The sequence below is a fragment of the Heptranchias perlo genome, chromosome X, assembly GCF_035084215.1.
Source record: "Heptranchias perlo isolate sHepPer1 chromosome X, sHepPer1.hap1, whole genome shotgun sequence".
Lineage (NCBI taxonomy): Eukaryota > Metazoa > Chordata > Chondrichthyes > Hexanchiformes > Hexanchidae > Heptranchias > Heptranchias perlo.
In genome coordinates, this window is record NC_090370.1 from 3,099,220 (window position 1) to 3,120,363 (window position 21,144).

Genomic DNA, 21,144 nt, shown 5'->3' on the forward strand with positions numbered 1-21,144 from the left:
GCCCAGCGACAATGAAGGAACGGCGATATATTTCCAAGTCGGGATGGTGTGTGACTTGGAGGGGAACATGCAGGTGGTGTTGTTCCCATGTACCTGCTGCTCTTGACTTCTAGGTGGTAGTGGTCGCGGGTTTGGGAGGTGCTGTCGAAGAATCCTTGGCGAGTTGCTGCAGTGCATCCTGTGGATGGTCCACACTGCAGCCACAGTGCGCTGGTGGTGAAGGGAGTGAATGTTTAGGGTGGTGGATGGGGTGCCAATCAAGCGGGCTGCTTTGTCCTGGATGGTGTCAAGCTTCTTGAGTGTTGTTAGAGCTGCACTCATCCAAGCAAGTGGAGAGTATTCCATCACACTCCTGACTTGTGCCTTGTAGATGGTGGAAAGGCTTTGGGGAGTCAGGAGGTGAGTCACTCGCCGCAGAATACCCAGCCTCTGACCTGCTCTTGTAGCCACAGTATTTCTATGGCTGGTCCAGTTAAGTTTCTGGTCAATGGTGACCCCCAGGATGTTGATGGTGGGGGATTTGGTGATGGTAATGCCGTTGAATGTCAAGGGGAGGTGGTTAGACTCTCTCTTGTTGGAGATGGTTATTGCCTGGCACTTGTCTGGTGCGAATGTTAATATCTCCTTATGTGGCTTGGTGTCAAATTTTGTCTGATTATGGTCCTGTGACGCACCTTGGGACGTTTTACTACCTTAAAGGAGCCATATAAATACAACTTGCTGTTCTTGAAAGGACCAACTGCTCCATCCAGCCTGTCCCATCCAGATATGGTGCAATCATCATATACCATCAACCCCATGAAGAGTAAAACCGAGGTGGGGGGGGGTTGTAAAACCAGCGCTGCAGCCCATCCCGTCAGTTTGCCACCAGGCGGGTTAGGTCAAAATTGCACCCTGTAAGTCAGCACCTTGAGAGGATGGAGAGGGAGAAAATTGCTGAGAAAAAAATGATATCCGAAGTGAGTAAAAGCAGTGATGTGTCCGGCCCTCTCTTTCTTTGGGAGCAGAGAGCAGTTGGATGAGGATTTACGGGTTATGGCCAGCGGTGTGTATTGTGATGCCTAAAGTGACTGGAGCCTTCCTGCGTAAACTAACTCAATTAAATAAATTGTCACAGCCAGCAACTATTTAACGCTCAGTACTTTGGAAGACCTTTGTGAAGACTTGTCACGACATTCTGTCCGATTAATAACTACTTTATTGAACGGCACGTGCAACTGGACAGTATAGATTCAAAAGAAGATTAATACTTAGCATGAATCAACAGAGTTTAAATCATCATAAGCAAAATTAAAAATTTCATTTCAGGATTAAAAAAGCTGCTGAGGCTGGGAATCAATTGAAGATTTCAAAACTGAGATTGAGAGATTTTTGTTCAGCAAGGGTATTAAAGGTTACGGAACCAAGGCGGGTAGATGGAGTTAAGATACAGATCAGCCATGAGCAGAACAGGCTCGAGGGGCTGAATGGCCTACTCCTGCTCCTATGTTCCGATGACAGCATCAGCTGGGTTCAACACAACGTATGATAACAGTAAAATTCAAATCTCCAAATTTAACCTTGTAGTCTATATAACAAGGCAGTACTGGTATGCTCATGTTAACTCTATAGCTCGAGTACCAGCAATATGAGGGGTCATTTTAGGAATTCGTGCCCCCAGCACAGAGCTTTAGAAAAGCAAATTGGACTGACTCTTCCCACAATGTTCTATCCATTAAGACGAACCCTATGAAGACATATAACCTCATTGACCAGGGCAAAATTCTGCCTTTAACATTCCGTGCGCTAGGTGTGTATATTAGAAAATCAGGCGTGCAGCCAGATTTCGAGGACCACTAAAGATGGGAATTTATCTCCTGCTTTATTGAAACAGTTCAGTCTCTTTCTGTGGTGTGCTGATTTGCTGTCTGTAGTTGTCTTTTGGCACACTTCCCGGTCAATCTTCTTTCATTAAAGTCTGGCTAACACCTTTGCACATATGTGTCTACTGTTACATTATACATGTTAAGAACATTAGGGGTAATTTTGACTTTAGGTGACAATGTAAAACGGGCAATATCGATTCAGCCGCCCGTTATACATCTCACTGAAGTCTGTGGAAATTAAAATCGGGAGAGGTGTATATCGGAAGGCTGATTCGATATCACATGTTTCACACCATCATCCAAAGTCAGAATTACTCCATAAGAACTTGCATTTATATAGCGCCTTTCACGACCTCAGGACGTCCCAAAGCAATCCCAACCAATGATGTACATTTGAAGCATAGTCACTGTTGTAATGTAGGAAACCTGGCAGCCAATTTGCGCACAGCAAGCTCCCACAAACAGCAATGAGATAAATGACTAGATTATCTGTTTTAAGGTGTTGGTTGAGGGATAAATGTTTGGCAGGACACCAGGGAGAACGCCCCTGCTCTTCTTCGAATAGTGCCCTGGGATCTTTTACGTCCACCTGAGAGGGCAGATGGGGTCACGGTTTAACGTCTCATCTGAAAGACAGCCCCTCCGACATTGCTTTCTCACTTGTCAGAGAGCACCTCAAACGACAGATAATGAGGGCTTCTAGTCTGGTGAAAGGGACTAAATGCAAACAAAGCAATGACTCTTCCTTGGTGACCTGGTAGAATGATATCTACCAGGAGGAGGCTCCGTGAAAATCCCAACCTCAATGATGGTGGAGTCCAGCACATGAGTGCAAAAGACAAGGCTGAAGCGTTTGCAACCATCTTCAGGCAGAAGTGCCGAGTGGATAATCCATCTCGGCCTCCTGCCGATATCTCCACCATCATTGAAGCCAGTCTTCAGCCAATTCGATTCACTCCACGTGATATCAAGAAACGGCTGAGTGCACTGGATACAGCAAAGGCTATGGGCCCTGACAGCATCCTGGCTGTAGTGCTGAAGACTTGTGCTCCAGAACAAGCCGCACCTCTAGCCAATCTGTTCCAGTACAGCTACAACACTGGCATCTACCTAACAATGTGGAAAATTGCCCAGGTATGTCCTGTCCACAAAAAGCAGGACAAATCCAATCCAGCCAATTACCGCCCCATCAGTCTACTCTCAATCATCAGCAAAGTGATGGAAGGTGTCGTCGACAGTGCTATCAAGCGGCACTTACTCACCAATAACCTGCTCACCGATGCTCAGTTTGGGTTCCGCCAGGACCACTCAGCTCCAGACCTCATTACAGCCTTGGTCCAAACATGGACAAAAGAACTGAATTCCAGAGATGATTGCACAGTGTTCAGTTCCATTCACAACCCCTCAGATAATGAAGCAGTCCATACCCGCATGCAGCAAGACCTGGACAACATCCAGGCTTGGGCTCATAAGTGGCAAGTAACATTCGCGCCAGACAAGTACCAGGCAATGACCATCTCCAACAAGAGAGAGTCTAACCACCTCCCCTTGACAGTCAATGGCATTACCATCACCAAATCCCCCACCATCAACATCCTGGGGGTCACCATTGACCAGAAACTTAACTGGACCAGCCATATAAATACTGTGGCTACAAGAGCAAGTCAGAGGCTGGGTATTCTGCGGCAAGTGACTCACCTCCTGACTCCCCAAAGCCTTTCCACCATCTACAAGACACAAGTCAGAAGTGTGATGGAATACCTGGATGAGTGCAGCTCCAACAGCACTCAAGAAGCTCGACACCATCCGGGACAAAGCAGCCCACTTGATTGGCACCCCATCCACCACCCTAAACATTCACTCCCTCCACCACCGGTGCACTGTGGCTGCAGTGTGTACCATCCACAGGATGTACTGCAGCAACTCACCAAGGCTTCTTCGACAGCACCTCCCAAACCCGCGACCACTACCACCTAGAAGGACAAGGGCAGCAGGCACATGGGAACAACACCACCTGCACGTTCCCCTCCAAGTCACACATCATCCTGACTTGGAAATATATCACCGTTCCTTCATCGTCGCTGGGTCAAAATCCTGGAACTCCCTTCCTAACAGCACTGTGAGAGAACCTTCACCACACGGACTGCAGCGGTTCAAGAAGGCGGCTCACCACCAACTTCTCAAGGGCAATTAGGGATGGGCGATAAATGCTGGCCTTGCCAGCGACGCCCACATCCCATGAACGAATAAATTAAAAAAAAGAATGACATCACTTAAAGTCCCATTCTTCTGTGCACTTGGAATCAGCACTCTTTCAATTACTGAGTGAGCAAGTCGAGGCTGCTCAAATTCCTCTGCAGCCTAAAGTGAAAGGTATCCATTTTCTGTATCATCATGAATCAATATGCAGAAAGGAGCTCGTGCTCAAGGGAGCTGCAGTCTCACTAAAGCATCTTTGTGTGAGGCATTCTGCAGGATTAATCTCCACGTTACACAATGCGGGCATCATTGTGTGTGTATTGAATGACTTTGTCACCATGTCTCGTTCTTGAGTTAGAATCTAAGGGCCTGAAATTCAGATACCCAGCCACCAGGGCGTACAGCTCTGAAGATCATTCCTCGATATATCCATGGAGTTACGTGTCAAGAAGTCTCTGATCTGCGGGGCATGTGGAGATGCTCCTGGAGCTGCCACTCACTCTAGGGTCCTTTGCGTTGTAGAGAAGCCCTCTTTGAAAGTGCCACAAAGGATGGCATTGAATTCTGCCGCCATCCCTGCCATCTACCACATATTTGTAGACAGTTTCAGCATTGCCTTCGCCTGGTTCTGATGCTCTGCAAGCATGCGTCCTTTCATTGGCAGGACCCTTGAGATCATCGTCTGAATGCTCAACAGACAGAGCCTGACATCTCTTCAGCTTCCACTCAGGTACATCACACTCCACCTCCAAAACCTCATCCTCTGGTTTCCTTGTGAGTTCCTCATCTAGACTATCTGTATCACCTCACGTTAACCTCTCCGAGTGCAAATGATAGGGCTCACGACGGAGCAGGCCAATTGCTGCTGGCAGTGCCAGATGTTTAAGGTTCTGGCATTGGTTCCTTCTCTCTCTCTCTCTCTCTGTGTCTCTCTCTCTCTGCAGCATCTTTCGTGCTTCCAGCTTCAGTGGAGGTAAGAAGAATGAGAAATGTCATGAGTTTCCTGTGAGGCTCATGTAAGGGTCTCCTCAGAGTCTGAGCCTTAAAAAAAAAAGGAAGCATTTCTGATCCTGGGCCACCAGCATTTAATCAGCACAAAGCATTTGTGGGCGCACGCCCTCCCCATGTCTCCATTCCCTTCGGCATTAGCTGAGCGAGTTCCCAGGATTTGCATTGTCTTCCCCTTCTGTTGTCCATCTTCCTGTGGCCTGTCCTTCTCGGGAATTGTGCACAATCTTTTCCTGCGTGGCAAAATAATGCTCGTTATTGTCAGTCACAGACTGTTGAATTTGTCAACTGTTTGAGAATTCGCATTGCCTCTTATAGAATTCCTACTGAAGTGGTTAAGCTTTACTGGCCATGCATTCAGTGCAGGATGCTGTGTCCATTTAATTGAAGGCTTCCATGTGCAGGTGTTGCTACAGATCACTTAGCGCACAGCCCTTTCCCACGGTTCCCCATGGCTGTTGCTAGGTAGGTACGCCAGATATGGTTGGTGGTATCTCGGCATCAGTGGCCAATCAGACTATGCTGGTTGTTGGTCACCCATGCCTTCTTACTGGTGTTTCTGAAGGTCCAGTCATCATTCCAGTTAATCAGGCTTTCACACAGATCTGCCATTAGGTACACTGTCATCAACTACCTTGGGAGTAGGATCCTCAGCAAGCATGAATTCTCTGCCACGGCAAAGTACGTGCACCTCTGTCTGTAGATGTGGGTATGTGCGTACCGATGAGTGGGCAAAGAACATCTGTTGTGCAGCTGGACTTGCCTGGCATCCCCCTACTGGCCCTTCCTCCCAAAAAATCAGAAAGGGGGAAACCCATTGGTGACAGTAAGGCTCACAGGAACGTACGCGGCGGCAGAAAAAAATGCGAAACTGTGCAGCAATGGCCTTGAAACCGTTGAATAAATCTTCTTACAGAGCCTATTAAACGCAAAATTGGCAGAGATCTGTCGAAACCAATCTCTGCCCATATTTACGTATTTTAAATGCCCTTCTGGGGCATAATGGAGATAGAAATTGGCCACTCAGAGCGGGCATCCTGGCTGATTTTAATAGCACTGTATCTAACCTATTGCTGTACCTGCCCTGGGAGTGTTTGACGGGACAGTGTAGAGGGAGCTTTACTCTGTATCTAACCCTGTACCTGCCCTGGGAGTGTTTGATGGGACAGTGTAGAGGGAGCTTTACTCTGTATCTAACCCTGTACCTGCCCTGGGAGTGTTTGATGGGACAGTGTAGAGGGAGCTTTACTCTGTATCTAACCCTATACCTGCCCTGGGAGTGTTTGACGGGACAGTGTAGAGGGAGCTTTACTCTGTATCTAACCCTGTACCTGCCCTGGGAGTGTTTGATGGGACAGTGTAGAGGGAGCTTTACTCTATATCTAACCCTGTACCTGCCCTGGGAGTGTTTGACGGGACAGTGTAGAGGGAGCTTTACTCTGTATCTAACCCTGTACCTGCCCTGGGAGTGTTTGATGGGACAGTGTAGAGGGAGCTTTACTCTGTATCTAACACTGTACCTGCCCTGGGAGTGTTTGATGGGACAGTGTAGAGGGAGCTTTACTCTGTATCTAACCCTGTACCTGCCCTGGGAGTGTTTGATGGGACAGTGTAGAGGGAGCTTTACTCTGTATCTAACCCGTGCTGTACCTGCCCTGGGAGTGTTTGACGGGACAGTGTAGAGGGAGCTTTACTCTATATCTAACCCTGTACCTGCCCTGGGAGTGTTTGACGGGACAGTGTAGAGGGAGCTTTACTCTGTATCTAACCCTGTACCTGCCCTGGGAGTGTTTGATGGGACAGTGTAGAGGGAGCTTTACTCTGTATCTAACACTGTACCTGCCCTGGGAGTGTTTGATGGGACAGTGTAGAGGGAGCTTTACTCTGTATCTAACCCTGTACCTGCCCTGGGAGTGTTTGATGGGACAGTGTAGAGGGAGCTTTACTCTGTATCTAACCCGTGCTGTACCTGCCCTGGGAGTGTTTGACGGGACAGTGTAGAGGGAGCTTTACTCTGTATCTAACCCTGTACCTGCCCTGGGAGTGTTTGATGGGACAGTGTAGAGGGAGCTTTACTCTGTATCTAACCCGTGCTGTACGTGCCCTGGGAGTGTTTGACAGGACAGTGTAGAGGGAGCTTTACTCTGTATCTAACCCGTGCTGTACCTGCCCTGGGAGTGATTGATGGGACAGTGTAGAGGGAGCTTTACTCTGTATCTAGCTCGTGCTGAACCTGCCCTGGGAGTGATTGATGGGACAGTGTAGAGGGAGTATTACTCTGTATCTAACCCTGTACCTGCCCTGGGAGTGATTGATACAGACACCAGGTACAAAAAGAAAGTCAGGACTGTCACTCTCATCCTGATTGGCACACAACTTCACCAGAGATGTTGAAGAAGAGGCTTTGAATGCTGGGTGTTTTGGAAAGACACTTAATATACTGTCCAAGAGCTAAATTAAATTGTGTCCCATGCATTGGAGAAACTCAAAAGAGCAGCCTTTTCCACACCAGCCTCCTGTGCAGCAGCTGTGATGAGATTACCCACTTAGAGCCAAATTATGGGCACTCCTGTTCTGTGAACTCAGCCCTCCTGGGACCTGGGCTTCGAATGAGACTGTCTGGTCACATTTCACTTAGGACTTCACTGAGCTGGTGGGGACAGACTTTTATCCTCTCTGTCAAAAGTGTTTGGATCTCAGGTTCCAAAGGTGGAAAAGCAGTGTTTTAGCTCACTGCACCACTACAGGAACATTCTGAAAGATCATCTGAATCCCTCATTAAGGGGGGTTCGGATTCTGCTCCTGAGGTCCCGGGATGTATTGTGAAATTGCATACTCCCAGCCTGCAACAAGGGGGCATAAACTCAGGGCTGGTACTCAAAGCTTAAAGGGGTGTTTAGAAGGTATATTTTCACATATAGGGTTATTACAAACATTACGATTAGTGCTTTTGAAGCCGAGTCAGTCACAACATTTAAGGAAGAATTGGAGAAACCCTTGAGAAAGAAGAGTATTCAAAAAAATTACAGGGAAAGAGCAGGGAATGGGGTTGGAGTAGATCGTTCTGATGGGCCGAGTGGCCTCTTCAGTGCTGAAATGTCTATGATGTAAGGACCCCATGGTACTATGTGAAGAAGAGCAGTTCACCCGGTGACCTGGGCCAATATTCCTCCCTCAGCCAACACCACCAAAAGTAAATTGACAGGTCATTCACCTCATTGCTGGCTGCCACATCTACCTATATACCAGCGGTCACTACACTTCAAAATAATTTGTTGTGTATGAAGTATCTTGCCATATTTCTGAGAGACGTGATAAGGTCCTATGTAATTGCCACCCGTTCTTTTCTAAACGATTAAATAAAAGAAAAATTTGCATTTATATAGTGCCTTTCACGACCTCAGGATGTCACAAAGCGCTTTACAGCCAATACAGTACTTTTGAAGTGTAGTCACTGTTGTAATGTAGGAAACGCAGCAGCACTTCCTCAGTACAGCACTGGAGTATCAGTCTGGATTATGTGTTCAGGTCTCTGGAGTGGGACTTAACCCACAACATTCTGACTCAGAGGCGAGAGTGTTATCCACTGAGCCACAGTTGACACTGTGGTCAGGGAAAATCCGTGGCATTATAAACTGTAAATAATCAATTGTAAAGAATGAGGTCAATGGATCAAACGGCCTTTTCTTCCTCGTTATTGTCTTCTTTTGCGGCCCAATAATGCGGTCGCTGGGTCGTGGCAGCCGGAGCGATGTTCTTCGGTGCTGCACGCGTCTGAGGCGTTGCGAGCTGACATCCCGCTATAACGCAGGGCTGGCTCCTTCGCATACCATCGCAGCGTTCCTGGCGCGCCGCACACAAAGACAAATGGAGCTCGTTATCTGAGGCCAGCAGCTGTTAAAGGGCTGCTGCTCCCCTGAGCTGTACTGCTCCTGAGGCGTAGAAATTGCTGCAGCAAGACCAGGATGACATACAGCGGTTCTCCAGGATGTAGCTATAGAGGTGTTGCTAGCAGGAAGTGGTGAAGAGAAGGGTGGTCTTTTTTTTGGAGCAGAGGGTCATCTGCTCTGAAGAGTAGTGCGAGAATGGCCTGGATAGAGGTGGCTGAAATAATCACTGCTGTCACTTGTGACCAGGTCCTCGGAGCTGATGAAGAAAAATAGGATGAGAAGTTAAGTGTGCTCATACTTTGCATAGTTCAACACTTCAACAACAACAACGTACGTTTATACAGCGCCTTTGACATAGTAAAACGTTCCAAGGCGCTACACAGGAGCGATTATCAAACAAAATTTGACACAGAGCCACATAACGAGATATTAGGACAGGTGACCAAAAGCTTGGTCAATGAGGGAGGTTTTAAGGAGCGTCTTAAAGGTGGAGAGAGAGGTGGAGAGGTTTAGGGAGGGAATTCCAGAGCTTGGGGCCTAGGCAGCTGAAGGCACGGCCGCCAATGGTGGAGCGAAGAAAATTGGGGATGCGCAAGAAGCCAGAAGTGGAGGAGCGCAGAGATCTCATCAAGTGTAAGCTTGATGGAGCATTTAATGCTCCCTGGCAACTGTTCACCTGCCTTCCAGACGCACAGCCATGCACACGTGTTACTGCGGCACCCTGCATCGTTGCTATGTCAATGCATCGGACCTGTGACCCATGAAATGTGGCAAGAAACAAACACAAAAGCATGCAGCCAACATAAGGTTCCCCGCATGCTGCATGGTCACAGACTGGCAGAAGGTGGCTGACGTCCAGGGTCCTTTTCTGCCACTGGTTCAGACAGTCTCTCTTCTTCTCCACCTCTTCCATGGCAGTGGCCTTTTGCAGGGTGAAGCCGGATAAGGCACGTCAGGTTGAATACTCTAGTCCAGCCTGTATTGCCCTTCCTTCTACAACACCAGCAGCTAGAGAGGGAAGGCCAGTGAGATACCCGTTGGTCCTATTGAGGCAGAACTGAATTACAGCTCCCTTGGAGAACACCAGATGACAGAAGGACTGCAGCTTTAAGAATAGCTGCAGTAGTGAAACCCAAGGTCATCATGAAATAAACAATGAAATTGCTAGGTCAACTACTTGCGTCTTCATCTGAACGTACTGAGTGGACAATCCTACTCAGCCTCTTCCAGCATCAAAGATGCCAATGTCCAGCCAATTCAGTTCATTGCACATGACATCAAGCCACAGCTGAGTGCACTAGACACAGCAAAAGGCTATGGGCCCAGCTGCATTGCTGAAGACCTGTGCACCAGAGCTAGCCATTCCCCTAGCCACGCTTTTTCAGTACGGCTATGAGATTGGCATCTACCTGACAATGCCCACGTATGTGCTATCCAGAAAAAACAGGATGAATCTAACCTGGCCAATTACCATCCTTTCAGCCTCCTCTCAATCATCAGTAGAGTGTCATCAATCACCACCTCCTCACCAATAACCTGCTCATCGATGCTCAGTTCAGGTTCCACCAGAACTACTCAGCTCCAGACCTCATCACAGCCTTGTTCCAGACATGGACTCAAGAACTGAGTGCCAGAAGAGAGATGAAAGTCGCTGCACTCAACATCGAGGCAGCGCTGGACCAAGTCTGGCTCTAAGGAGAAAAATTGAGGTCAGTGGGGTCAAAGAGAAAACCCTCCAGTGGCTGGAGTCATATCTGGCACAAAGGAAGATGGTAGGGGCTATCGAAGGCCAATCATCTCAACCCTAGGACATCACTGTAGGAGTTCCTCAGGGAAGTCACCTCGGCCCAATCATCTTCAGCTGATTCATCAATGACCTTCCCTCTATCATAAGGTCAGGTGTGGGGCTGTTCATTGACTATTCCACAGTGTTCAGTTCCATTCCCAACTCCTCCAATAATGAAGCAGCCCAAGGCAGGACCCGTATTCCACCCAGGCTTGGGCTGGCAAGTGGCAAATAACATTTACACTACATAAGTTCCACGTAATGATCTTCTTGAATAAGAGAAAGCCCAGCTATCTTCCGTTGACTTTCAATGGCACCATCATCGTTGAGTTGCCCGCCATCAACATCCTGGGGCTCACCACTGACCAGAATCTTAAATGGACCAGCCATATCAACACCATGGCGACAAGAGCAGGGTAGAGGCTGGGTGCTCTGTGACAAGTGGTTCACCTCCTGACCCCTCAAAGCCCATCCACCATTGACAAGGCTCAAGTCAGGAGTGTGATGAAATACTTACCACATGCCTGGATGGGTGCAGCCACAACAATACTCAAGAAGCTCAATGCCATGCAGGGCAGATCAGCTCGCTTGATTAGTGCCCCTATTACTGGACGATCGTGGCTGCAATATATACAATCTGCAGGATGCACAGTAGCAATTCAAGGTTACTTTGACAGCACCTCCATCCCCTATGACCTCTACCACCGAGATGCAACAGCAATATCATGGGAACACCACACCTCCAAGTTTCCCTGCAAGTCATGCACTATCTTGACTTGGACATATACTGTTGCTCCTTCATCATCTTGGAATTCCCTACCTAATACCATTGTGGGAGCACCATCCCCACATAGAAGAAGGCCCACCAACACCTTCTCAGGGCAACTAGGGATGGATAATAAATGCAGCCTTGCCAACGATGTCCACATCCCGAGAATGCACAAAAAAGTCCGAGCAAGCAGACTCGTTGTTTTAACATCTGTTCTGAACGACGGCACCTCCAACAATGCAGCACTCCCGAATCAGAGTCGGAGGAGCAGAGGGTGCTTGTTGGGACATGGGACTGAAGTTCTCAGACATGGGGTGGAGCTGGCCATGGAGGAGGACGGTGAAGATGTTGATGTTGATATGGTGGAGGACAGGGAACCAACAAAGGTTGGTGAGGAAAGGGGGAAATAAGTGAGTGAAACACATCGCCTTGTGACTCGCGCAGGACACCATCAGGATGTTTCCGATACTGAGCTCTTCTAGTTCTTCTCCTTTTCTCAAAAAAAAAGTTTGCCAAACACATTATCCAGTGTCGCTTTAAAGCTGTGGCCAATAAGCATTTCCGAACAGACTCTTTAATTATTCCTTATTCGGCACATTGTGCAGAAAAACAACCGAAAATCACCTGCGACTGAGGAACAATTACAGTAATTAGTTATAAAATGTTATTTGTTGCTTCTGTACATTTATTTTAAGCTCTATGAATGAAGTGGTAATACGTGCACTGGAGTCTAGACACAGCACCTCTGCTGTGAATAATGTGCCTAATTACAATATCTGTTGCCCAGCTGTCTCAAAGTACGTGGGTGGAAATGTGTTGCTGTGTAGGTTCTTTTTAAAGTGCCTAAGTAGAGTACAGGTCGGTGTTTGAGCTGGATGTTCAAAATGCCCAAACAACTATTCATTAGGAATAGCTGTTTCAGCAGCTATGGAGCTAAATGTAGGAGAATATTAAATATGAGCAAGGTGCCCTCATGGTTCAGCTGGTAGATACACTGCCCAGTGTGGAACGGAAGCATATGGTCCATGCATCGCCCATCACCCCTGTCCTCGCATCACCCGTTCACCCATCACCCCTCGCTGACCTACATTGGTGCCCAGTCCAGCAATTTAAAATTCTCATCCTTGTGTTCAAATCCCTCCATGGCCTTGCCCCTCCCTATCTCTGTAACCTCCTCCAGCCCTACGAGATCTCTGCACTCCTCCAATTCTGGCCTCCTGTGCATCTCCGATTTTCATCGCTCCACCATTGGCGGCCGTGCCTTCAGCTGCCTCTGCCCTAAGCTCTGGAATTCCCTCCCTAAACTTCTCCACCTCTCTCTCCTCCTTTAAGACGCTCCTTAAAACCTACCTCTTTGACCAAGCTTTTGGTCACCTGTCATTTCTTCACTCAGAGGGTTGTGAATCTTTGGAATTCTCCACCCCAGAGGGCTGTGGATACTGAATAGTTGAATATATTCAAGGCTGAGATCGATAGATTTTTGGACTCTAGGGGAATCAAGGGATATGGGGATCGGGCAGGAAAGTGGAATTGAGGTTGAAGATCAGCCATGATCTTATTGAATGACGGAGCAGGCTCAAGGGGACGTATGGCCTACTCCTGCTCCTATTTCTTATATTCTTATCTCCATCTGATACATCCCTCTAACTCAAAGAGAATCTTGAGCTCCCTTGAAGGTGCAGTGTAGGTGCAATGGCAATAGGATTCGATAGGGTGGATACAGAGAAGCCAAATTAAGGGGGCAAAACCTCAAAACCAGAGCCAGGCCATCCAGGAGCAAAATCGCACATAAAAGGTTGTGGAAATCCGGAACTCAGTGTGAAACTAAGCCATAACATCATAATTCGCCTTGGTGCCCCTGGGTTGGAAAAGGGGTGGGGGTAAAATCATCCAGGGTTCCTGCATACCCGATCATTGTCCAGTGGCTTCTAATTGAAAAGTGTGGACGTCAGTTCGGCAAGGACAGGATTGGGCTCAGCTGTGACGCTCCCCACAGTCAATAAGCCGATTGGCACTTACTGTGCAGAATGGCCATTGGGTGAGGTGCTGTGGGGGAATGGTGTCCATGGCACCATCCTCCAGCAAGAATCAGGAGAAAATCTTCATCCTCACTTCATTCTCTTGTTCCAATGCACTTGAGAATTCCCTGCAGCACCATTATTTATCAATAGTGAAGTAATTGAAATGAATCAATCAGAAAATCGATTAAGAACACATCGGGGTCTAAATGGGAAAATCACTACCTAGAGTATACCAAATATTCTTTGACTATTAACAAACCACTTGGAAACAAAGATGAATTTGAAGACTTTGATTGTTAATAAAGATGAATTTGTTATTGTAATAATAAATATGGAGTGAGTCAGAACCCCCCCCAGTCTGGTGTCACATTGCATTCCACTTTCTCTTGTTGTGAGGTTTCATTGAAATACTGAAGTGCAGGAAGCCACACTGCTAACTCGGCAAATCGTGAGCCATGCTTCAGGCACGGAGCAGGGACACAAATAAATCGACATGACAAGGTGCCGTGAGCCTCGTTCCAATGACATGGTCAAGTCAGACGTAAATCAGTCAAGAACAGTGCGCAAAATGGAACCCAGCAATTTTAAAACCAAACAGGGAGAGAGGGAAGCGAAGACACACAGAGAAGGAAAACTGCTGACAATCTCTTGCAATAACGTTTAACACTGTACCAAAGTGGTCTCTGGAGAGCTTTCAGCTGTGGTCTGAGTCAGTGTAAAATTGTTTGATGAAACCTGTCACATTTCAGGAGGCCTTTAGTTCCAAGTAAACCAGCTGTAAACAGAGCAGTGATATACCAGAGGAACAGTCAGTAACTGTAGCAACAGAAAGCCACTGGGCGAATAATCATTGTAGACTAACAGCCCACTCCTCCAGTGTTAAGACTACCATAGTGAGGGGAGGGCCACAGAGCAGCCGATGTAAGGGTCCCTCACACCCCTTGAACCAGCCCTTCAACCATACCCACACACCAGGCTGTGCTCCTGCTCTGAATGGACATGTCTAACCTGATAAGAAAGGCTTCCTTTGTATTAAGGTATCGACATACAGGTGATTCTATGAATATCTTCACAGATGCTTGTGTGCCAGTTACCCTGGCAACAAGTTTGACTCATTTACCTTTACCATTTTTGGACTAGGCCGAGGGTTTAAGGAAGGATTGTTTGCCTTGAAAAAGTAAACTGGCCACATTGAATATGGGGGAGGGGAATATATATCCAATAGTTTGTTTATGAGAACCCCACTGCAAAGGGGAATAATCTGAAGAAATGCTGTGAGTTAAATACATTTTTTCCCCAGGTTTCTCAGTCCGAAAGGTGCTGGACTGACATGTTTGGGTACACTGAAGGGGCAATTGTTAATGTTCCATTCGCATGTGAGATGACATAGGAATTGCTCGATGAAAAAAGACCAAGGTCCATCTAGTTCGCCTTCTACCATCGTGGTAGTTGCAGGATACAATGATAATGGAGTTGATGGCTAATCATTGCAATCAATCTCGATCAGTCTCCAATAGAACCAGACATGAGGCAAGGAAAACCCCCAGTGGTGGGGAGATTTGGGAACCATAGGCCCAAAGTCATCTGTTCCTCCCGAAAATGTTACACTCACCACGTCATGTCTCAAATTACTCATAAACTGTATCCCAAAATGTTACTTTGCTAACAACAGACCTGAAATCTTAAGCCCCACAATGGCTCAGCTGCTTAAGGCATTGAGTAGCATTTAGTAGGGCATCGAGCCTGGTCCTATCGCCAGTAGGGCATCGAGCCTGGTCCTATCACCAGTAGGGCATCGAGCCTGGTCCTATCACCAGTAGGGCATCGAGCCTGGTCCTTTCGCCAGTAGGGCATCGAGCCTGGTCCTTTCGCCAGTAGGGCATCGAGCCTGGTCCTATCACCAGTAGGGCATCGAGCCTGGTCCTTTCGCCAGTAGGGCATCGAGCCTGGTCCTTTTGCCAGTAGGGCATCGAGCCTGGTCCTATCACCAGTAGGGCACCGAGCCTGGTCCTATCACCAGTAGGGCACCGAGCCTGGTCCTTTCGCCAGTAGGGCACCGAGCCTGGTCCTATCACCAGTAGGGCATCGAGCCTGGTCCTATCGCCAGTAGGGCATCGAGCCTGGTCCTTTCGCCAGTAGGGCATCGAGCCTGGTCCTTTTGCCAGTAGGGCACCGAGCCTGGTCCTTTCACCAGTAGGGCACCGAGCCTGGTCCTATCGCCAGTAGGGCACCGAGCCTGGTCCTATCACCAGTAGGGCACCGAGTCTGGTCCTATCACCAGGAGGGCATCGAGCCTGGTCCTATCACCAGTAGGGCATCGAGCCTGGTCCTTTCGCCAGTAGGGCATCGAGCCTGGTCCTTTCGCCAGTAGGGCACCGAGCCTGGTCCTATCACCAGTAGGGCATCGAGCCTGGTCCTATCACCAGTAGGGCATCGAGCCTGGTCCTATCGCCAGTAGGGCACCGAGCCTGGTCCTATCACCAGTAGGGCATCGAGCCTGGTCCTATCACCAGTAGGGCATCGAGCCTGGTCCTATCACCAGTAGGGCACCGAGCCTGGTCCTATCGCCAGTAGGGCACCGAGCCTGGTCCTATCACCAGTAGGGCACCGAGCCTGGTCCTATCACCAGTAGGGCACCGAGCCTGGTCCTATCACCAGTAGGGCACCGAGCCTGGTCCTATCACCAGTAGGGCATCGAGCCTGGTCCTTTCGCCAGTAGGGCATCGAGCCTGGTCCTATCGCCAGTAGGGCACCGAGCCTGGTCCTCTCGCCAGTAGGGCACCGAGCCTGGTCCTTTCGCCAGTAGGGCACCGAGCCTGGTCCTTTCGCCAGTAGGGCACCGAGCCTGGTCCTTTCGGCAGTAGGGCACCGAGCCTGGTCCTATCACCAGTAGGGCAACGAGCCTGGTCCTATCACCAGTAGGGCACCGAGCCTGGTCCTATCACCAGTAGGGCACCGAGCCTGGTCCTATCACCAGTAGGGCACCGAGCCTGGTCCTATCACCAGTAGCGCACCGAGCCTGGTCCTATCACCAGTAGGGCACCGAGCCTGGTCCTATCGCCAGTAGGGCACCGAGCCTGGTCCTATCGCCAGTAGGGCACCGAGCCTGGTCCTATCGCCAGTAGGGCACCGAGCCTGGTCCTATCACCAGTAGGGCACCGAGCCTGCTCCTATCACCAGTAGGGCACCGAGCCTGGTCCTATCGCCAGTAGGGCATCGAGCCTGGTCCTATCACCAGTAGGGCATCGAGCCTGGTCCTTTCGCCAGTAGGGCATCGAGCCTGGTCCTATCGCCAGTAGGGCACCGAGCCTGGTCCTCTCGCCAGTAGGGCACCGAGCCTGGTCCTTTCGCCAGTAGGGCATCGAGCCTGGTCCTATCACCAGTAGGGCATCGAGCCTGGTCCTTTCGCCAGTAGGGCAACGAGCCTGGTCCTATCACCAGTAGGGCATCGAGCCTGGTCCTATCGCCATTAGGGCACCGAGCCTGGTCCTATCGCCAGTAGGGCACCGAGCCTGGTCCTTTCGCCAGTAGGGCACCGAGCCTGGTCCTTTCGCCAGTAGGGCACCGAGCCTGGTCCTTTCGCCAGTAGGGCACCGAGCCTGGTCCTATCGCCAGTAGGGCATCGAGCCTGGTCCTTTCACCAGTAGGGCACCGAGCCTGGTCCTATCGCCAGTAGGGCATCGAGCCTGGTCCTATCACCAGTAGGGCATCGAGCCTGGTCCTATCACCAGTAGGGCACCGAGCCTGGTCCTTTCGCCAGTAAGGCATCGAGCCTGGTCCTATCGCCAGTAGGGCACCGAGCCTGGTCCTATCACCAGTAGGGCACCGAGCCTGGTCCTATCGCCAGTAGGGCACCGAGCCTGGTCCTATCGCCAGTAGGGCACCGAGCCTGGTCCTTTCACCAGTAGGGCACCGAGCCTGGTCCTTTCGCCAGTAGGGCACCGAGCCTGGTCCTGTCACCAGTAGGGCACCGAGCCTGGTCCTATCGCCAGTAGGGCATCGAGCCTGGTCCTATCACCAGTAGGGCATCGAGCCTGGTCCTATCACCAGTAGGGCACCGAGCCTGGTCCTATCGCCAGTAGGGCACCGAGCCTGGTTCTATCGCCAGTAGGGCACCGAGCCTGGTCCTATCGCCAGTAGGGCACCGAGCCTGGTCCTATCACCAGTAGGGCACCGAGCCTGGTCCTATCGCCAGTAGGGCACCGAGCCTGGTTCTATCGCCAGTAGGGCACCGAGCCTGGTCCTATCGCCAGTAGGGCACCGAGCCTGGTCCTATCGCCAGTAGGGCACCGAGCCTGGTCCTATCGCCAGTAGGGCACCGAGCCTGGTCCTATCGCCAGTAGGGCACCGAGCCTATTCCTATCGCCAGTAGGGCACCGAGCCTGGTCCTATCGCCAGTAGGGCACCGAGCCTGGTCCTATCACCAGTAGGGCACCGAGCCTGGTCTTAAACACCTACGTGCACATCAGCCCTGGTTGATTCTTCACTCTCCCTAGCCTGAGGTAACTGAGGCCCATTGCAGAACCTCAACTGCAGCCCTGTCTGAGATCAACAAACTCAGCAAAGAGCAGGGATGGGACCTGGAGCTTCCTGGTCCGTTTGGCTGTGTACCATACCAGGCAGTGCAGTTACCTACTGAGGCTTTCTTGCTAGTTTGTGCCTAATCTTGTGAAGTGGCTTCGTGGACTGGAGGGCACTGAAGAAGAAAATGTTTTAGCAGAACAAAGGACAGTGTAGGTCACTGAGAGCAATATCCTCACTTTATTAATTTCCCACTAGTCATCATTAATCATCTGAAGAGTCATTTCACTTCCCTCATCACATTCAATTTACCTACTAATTAACCCTCACAATACTCAATGTCTTTTGTATCTTAGGTTTTAAATCACATTTCCAGAAGGAAAAAAACATCACAGCTGGACACATTAAAAAGGAAATGACACAGCCAGGACCCTGTATGTGAGTCGAGGTAAACCAGGGCCTTTTATGTGAGTACTGTTGTTAAGCTAGCTAATAAGCAAAAAAAATTAGGAGTTTGAGGGGGAAAAAAGAAATCGCAAAGATTAATGTTTGTTCTCAGTGGCTTGTCATTGAAAATAAACTGTAGAACTCTCCCTGACGAGGCTGTGGTAAACGCACCGCCCAGTGTGGTATGAGGCCATTGAAAAGCAGGAAGATCCCGGGTTCAATCCTTTAGTTGTGTTACGAGGGCTGATCTTAGACAGGATGGTAATAGGAGAGCAACAATTCACCTCCGTGCCCACCAGGTTGAAGAGGAGACAAAGCAGCCGAGATTCCTTGTTATACTGAGATCTTTGGCTGGACATTGCACACCTGTGGATGTCAGGTGAGGATAGGATTGGGCTCAGCTGCGGTGCTCCCCATGGCCTAGTAGCTGGCTGACACTCACCACCAAGGCCCAGGCATGAAGGCTGACTACTGGCAGCTGTGGAACTGTACCCCAGTATGAGTAAGTATATCGAGGAGGAAGGGGAGGGTGGAGAGAGAGAGTGGAGAAATCAACAAGGTGTAGTTTCTCAATGCAGAGAGTGAACGCCACAGAGCGACATCCTGTCATTACCCTTAATTACCCAAAAAACTCCATCCCTCTGTAATTTACACTTAGAAAAGAAGGAACTATCTATAGCACCAGCGTCACACAGGATCTTCCTGGGTTCGTTGTAAACAGGCTTCTGCACACAACGCAAGCTGGGATGACAAAAAGCAACGCCACCTGACTGCCCTGTGAGAAAGGAATGATTTCGGGAGCAGCTCTGTCACAATTTAGCAAACAATAAATTCTTCATGTTGGACTTCTGTGTCAGTGAATGTGGTGGAAACCGGTTGCAAGAGGGAAACCTGTGACTCTGGGGTCGATTAATAATTGAAAGGCTGTGCAAGATATTGGATAGGATTGCACTTTGCTTTTCATGCATGTGAAAGATCAGTAGCCCACCAACGTCGGTCCAGATGAGTCACAATGAATACCTCACCTTGTGAATTGAATGAATCAGCAATGTGTTGGCTTCTTTTGGCATGTTTGCCTCTGTTTTTTACCCCCTTCCTGTTAATTTCCTGCCCTCATGGAAGCGACCTTTGGCCGAAAGGTGTGGGCTGTAACAGCCATCAACGGTCGCCTTCATTAGAGGCACGTTTTTCAAGCACGGGACGTCTCACCCTCGATCCCCTCCCCTCCCCTGCCCCAGGGTTCATTGCTCAGCCACTGCAAAGTGCTCCATCTCTCAGCTAGGCTGAGAAAAACAAAGACTTGCATTTATATGTCGCCTTTCACGACCTCAGGACATCCCAAAGTGCTTCACAGCCAATGAAGTACTTTTTGAAGTGTAGTCACTGTTGTGATGTAGGAAACGCAGCAGACAATTTGCGCACAGCAAGCTCCCACAAACAGCAATGTGATAATGACCAGATAATCTGTTTTAGTGATGTTGGTTGAGGGATAAATATTGGCCCCAGGACACCGGGGAGAACTCCCCTACTCTTCTTTGAAATAGCACCTTGGAATCTTTTACGTCCACCTGAGAGAGCAGATGGGGTCTTGAAAGACGGCACCTCCAACAGTGCAGCACTCCCTCAGTACTGCACTGGAGTATCAGCCTGGATTATGGGCTCAAGTCTCTGGAGTGGGACTTGAACCCACAACCTTCTGACTCAGAGACGAGAGTGCTGCCCACTGAGCCACGGCTGACGAAATGGATGGACCTTCCTGAACAGTGGATCGAATGCAAGTGAACATGGCGCCTTGTCTAATGACAGAAAAATCACCTCCTGGTGATTGGAGAGACCCTGTAGCCAGAACATTAATGGCTACTGTCACATATATAGCAGCAGACAGAGTGATTGGGGTCTCTTATCCCTTTAGAACCACGTCCAACATCATACGCAATTCAGACAGAGTCTCCCTGAAGAGTTTGAACCTTTGCATACACTGCTCCTCTGATAGATCTAAATATAGGGCCCATTGACTCTCTCCCTTGGGTGTATGGAGTAAGCTCTAAAGGTAGCAGTGCATAGCAAACAACTGCACCCAGCAGTTGGTCCTGACGATTCACCCAGCTCTCACTAGTGGCTCCAAGTGCCACACCCCAGGATGTTGCCTCGGTTGGCATGTTAAACCTAGCAAGAATCGGCCCCCAACGTCGCTGCTCAGCTGACGGATGGGAATTCAGTAGTCATGGTAGTAGGCCCTCTACCTAGGGTAATTTTCCTGTTTGTCCTTCCCTCATATTCCTGCACCCTTCCCATTCCTCCACAGATAGTACAATGCCTGCAGGTATTGACCCAATTGCCAAGCTTGTTGTCTTCTGTCAACAAATTTTTAGGGTGCAGACAAACATTAAAGCCCTGGTTTGAGTGTGTGATGTACCTTCGGCAGAATCACTTCTCAGAGTTTGGAGCGTGTCTAAAGTTAAATCGAACAACACCAACAACTTACATTTATATAGTGCCTTTAATGTAACAAAAACGTCCCAACGCGCTTCACAGGAGTGTTATCAGACAAAATTTGACACTGAGCCAAAGAAAGAGATTTCAGGACAGGTGACCAAAAGCTTGGTCAAAGAGGTAGGTTTTAAGGAGCGTCTTAAAG

At 49.2% G+C, this 21,144-nt stretch overlaps 1 protein-coding gene across 1 annotated transcript in view; it reads left to right on the forward strand.

The window, feature by feature from the left end:
• Positions 1-18,457: 18,457 nt before the first annotated feature.
• The window catches only part of cdk4 (cyclin dependent kinase 4), a 42,074-nt gene continuing 39,387 nt past the window's right edge, over positions 18,458-21,144 (forward strand). The window contains exon 1 of the mRNA XM_067976494.1: positions 18,458-18,507. The gene's annotated coding sequence lies outside the window, so the exon portion shown is untranslated. The remainder of the gene's footprint in view (positions 18,508-21,144) is intronic.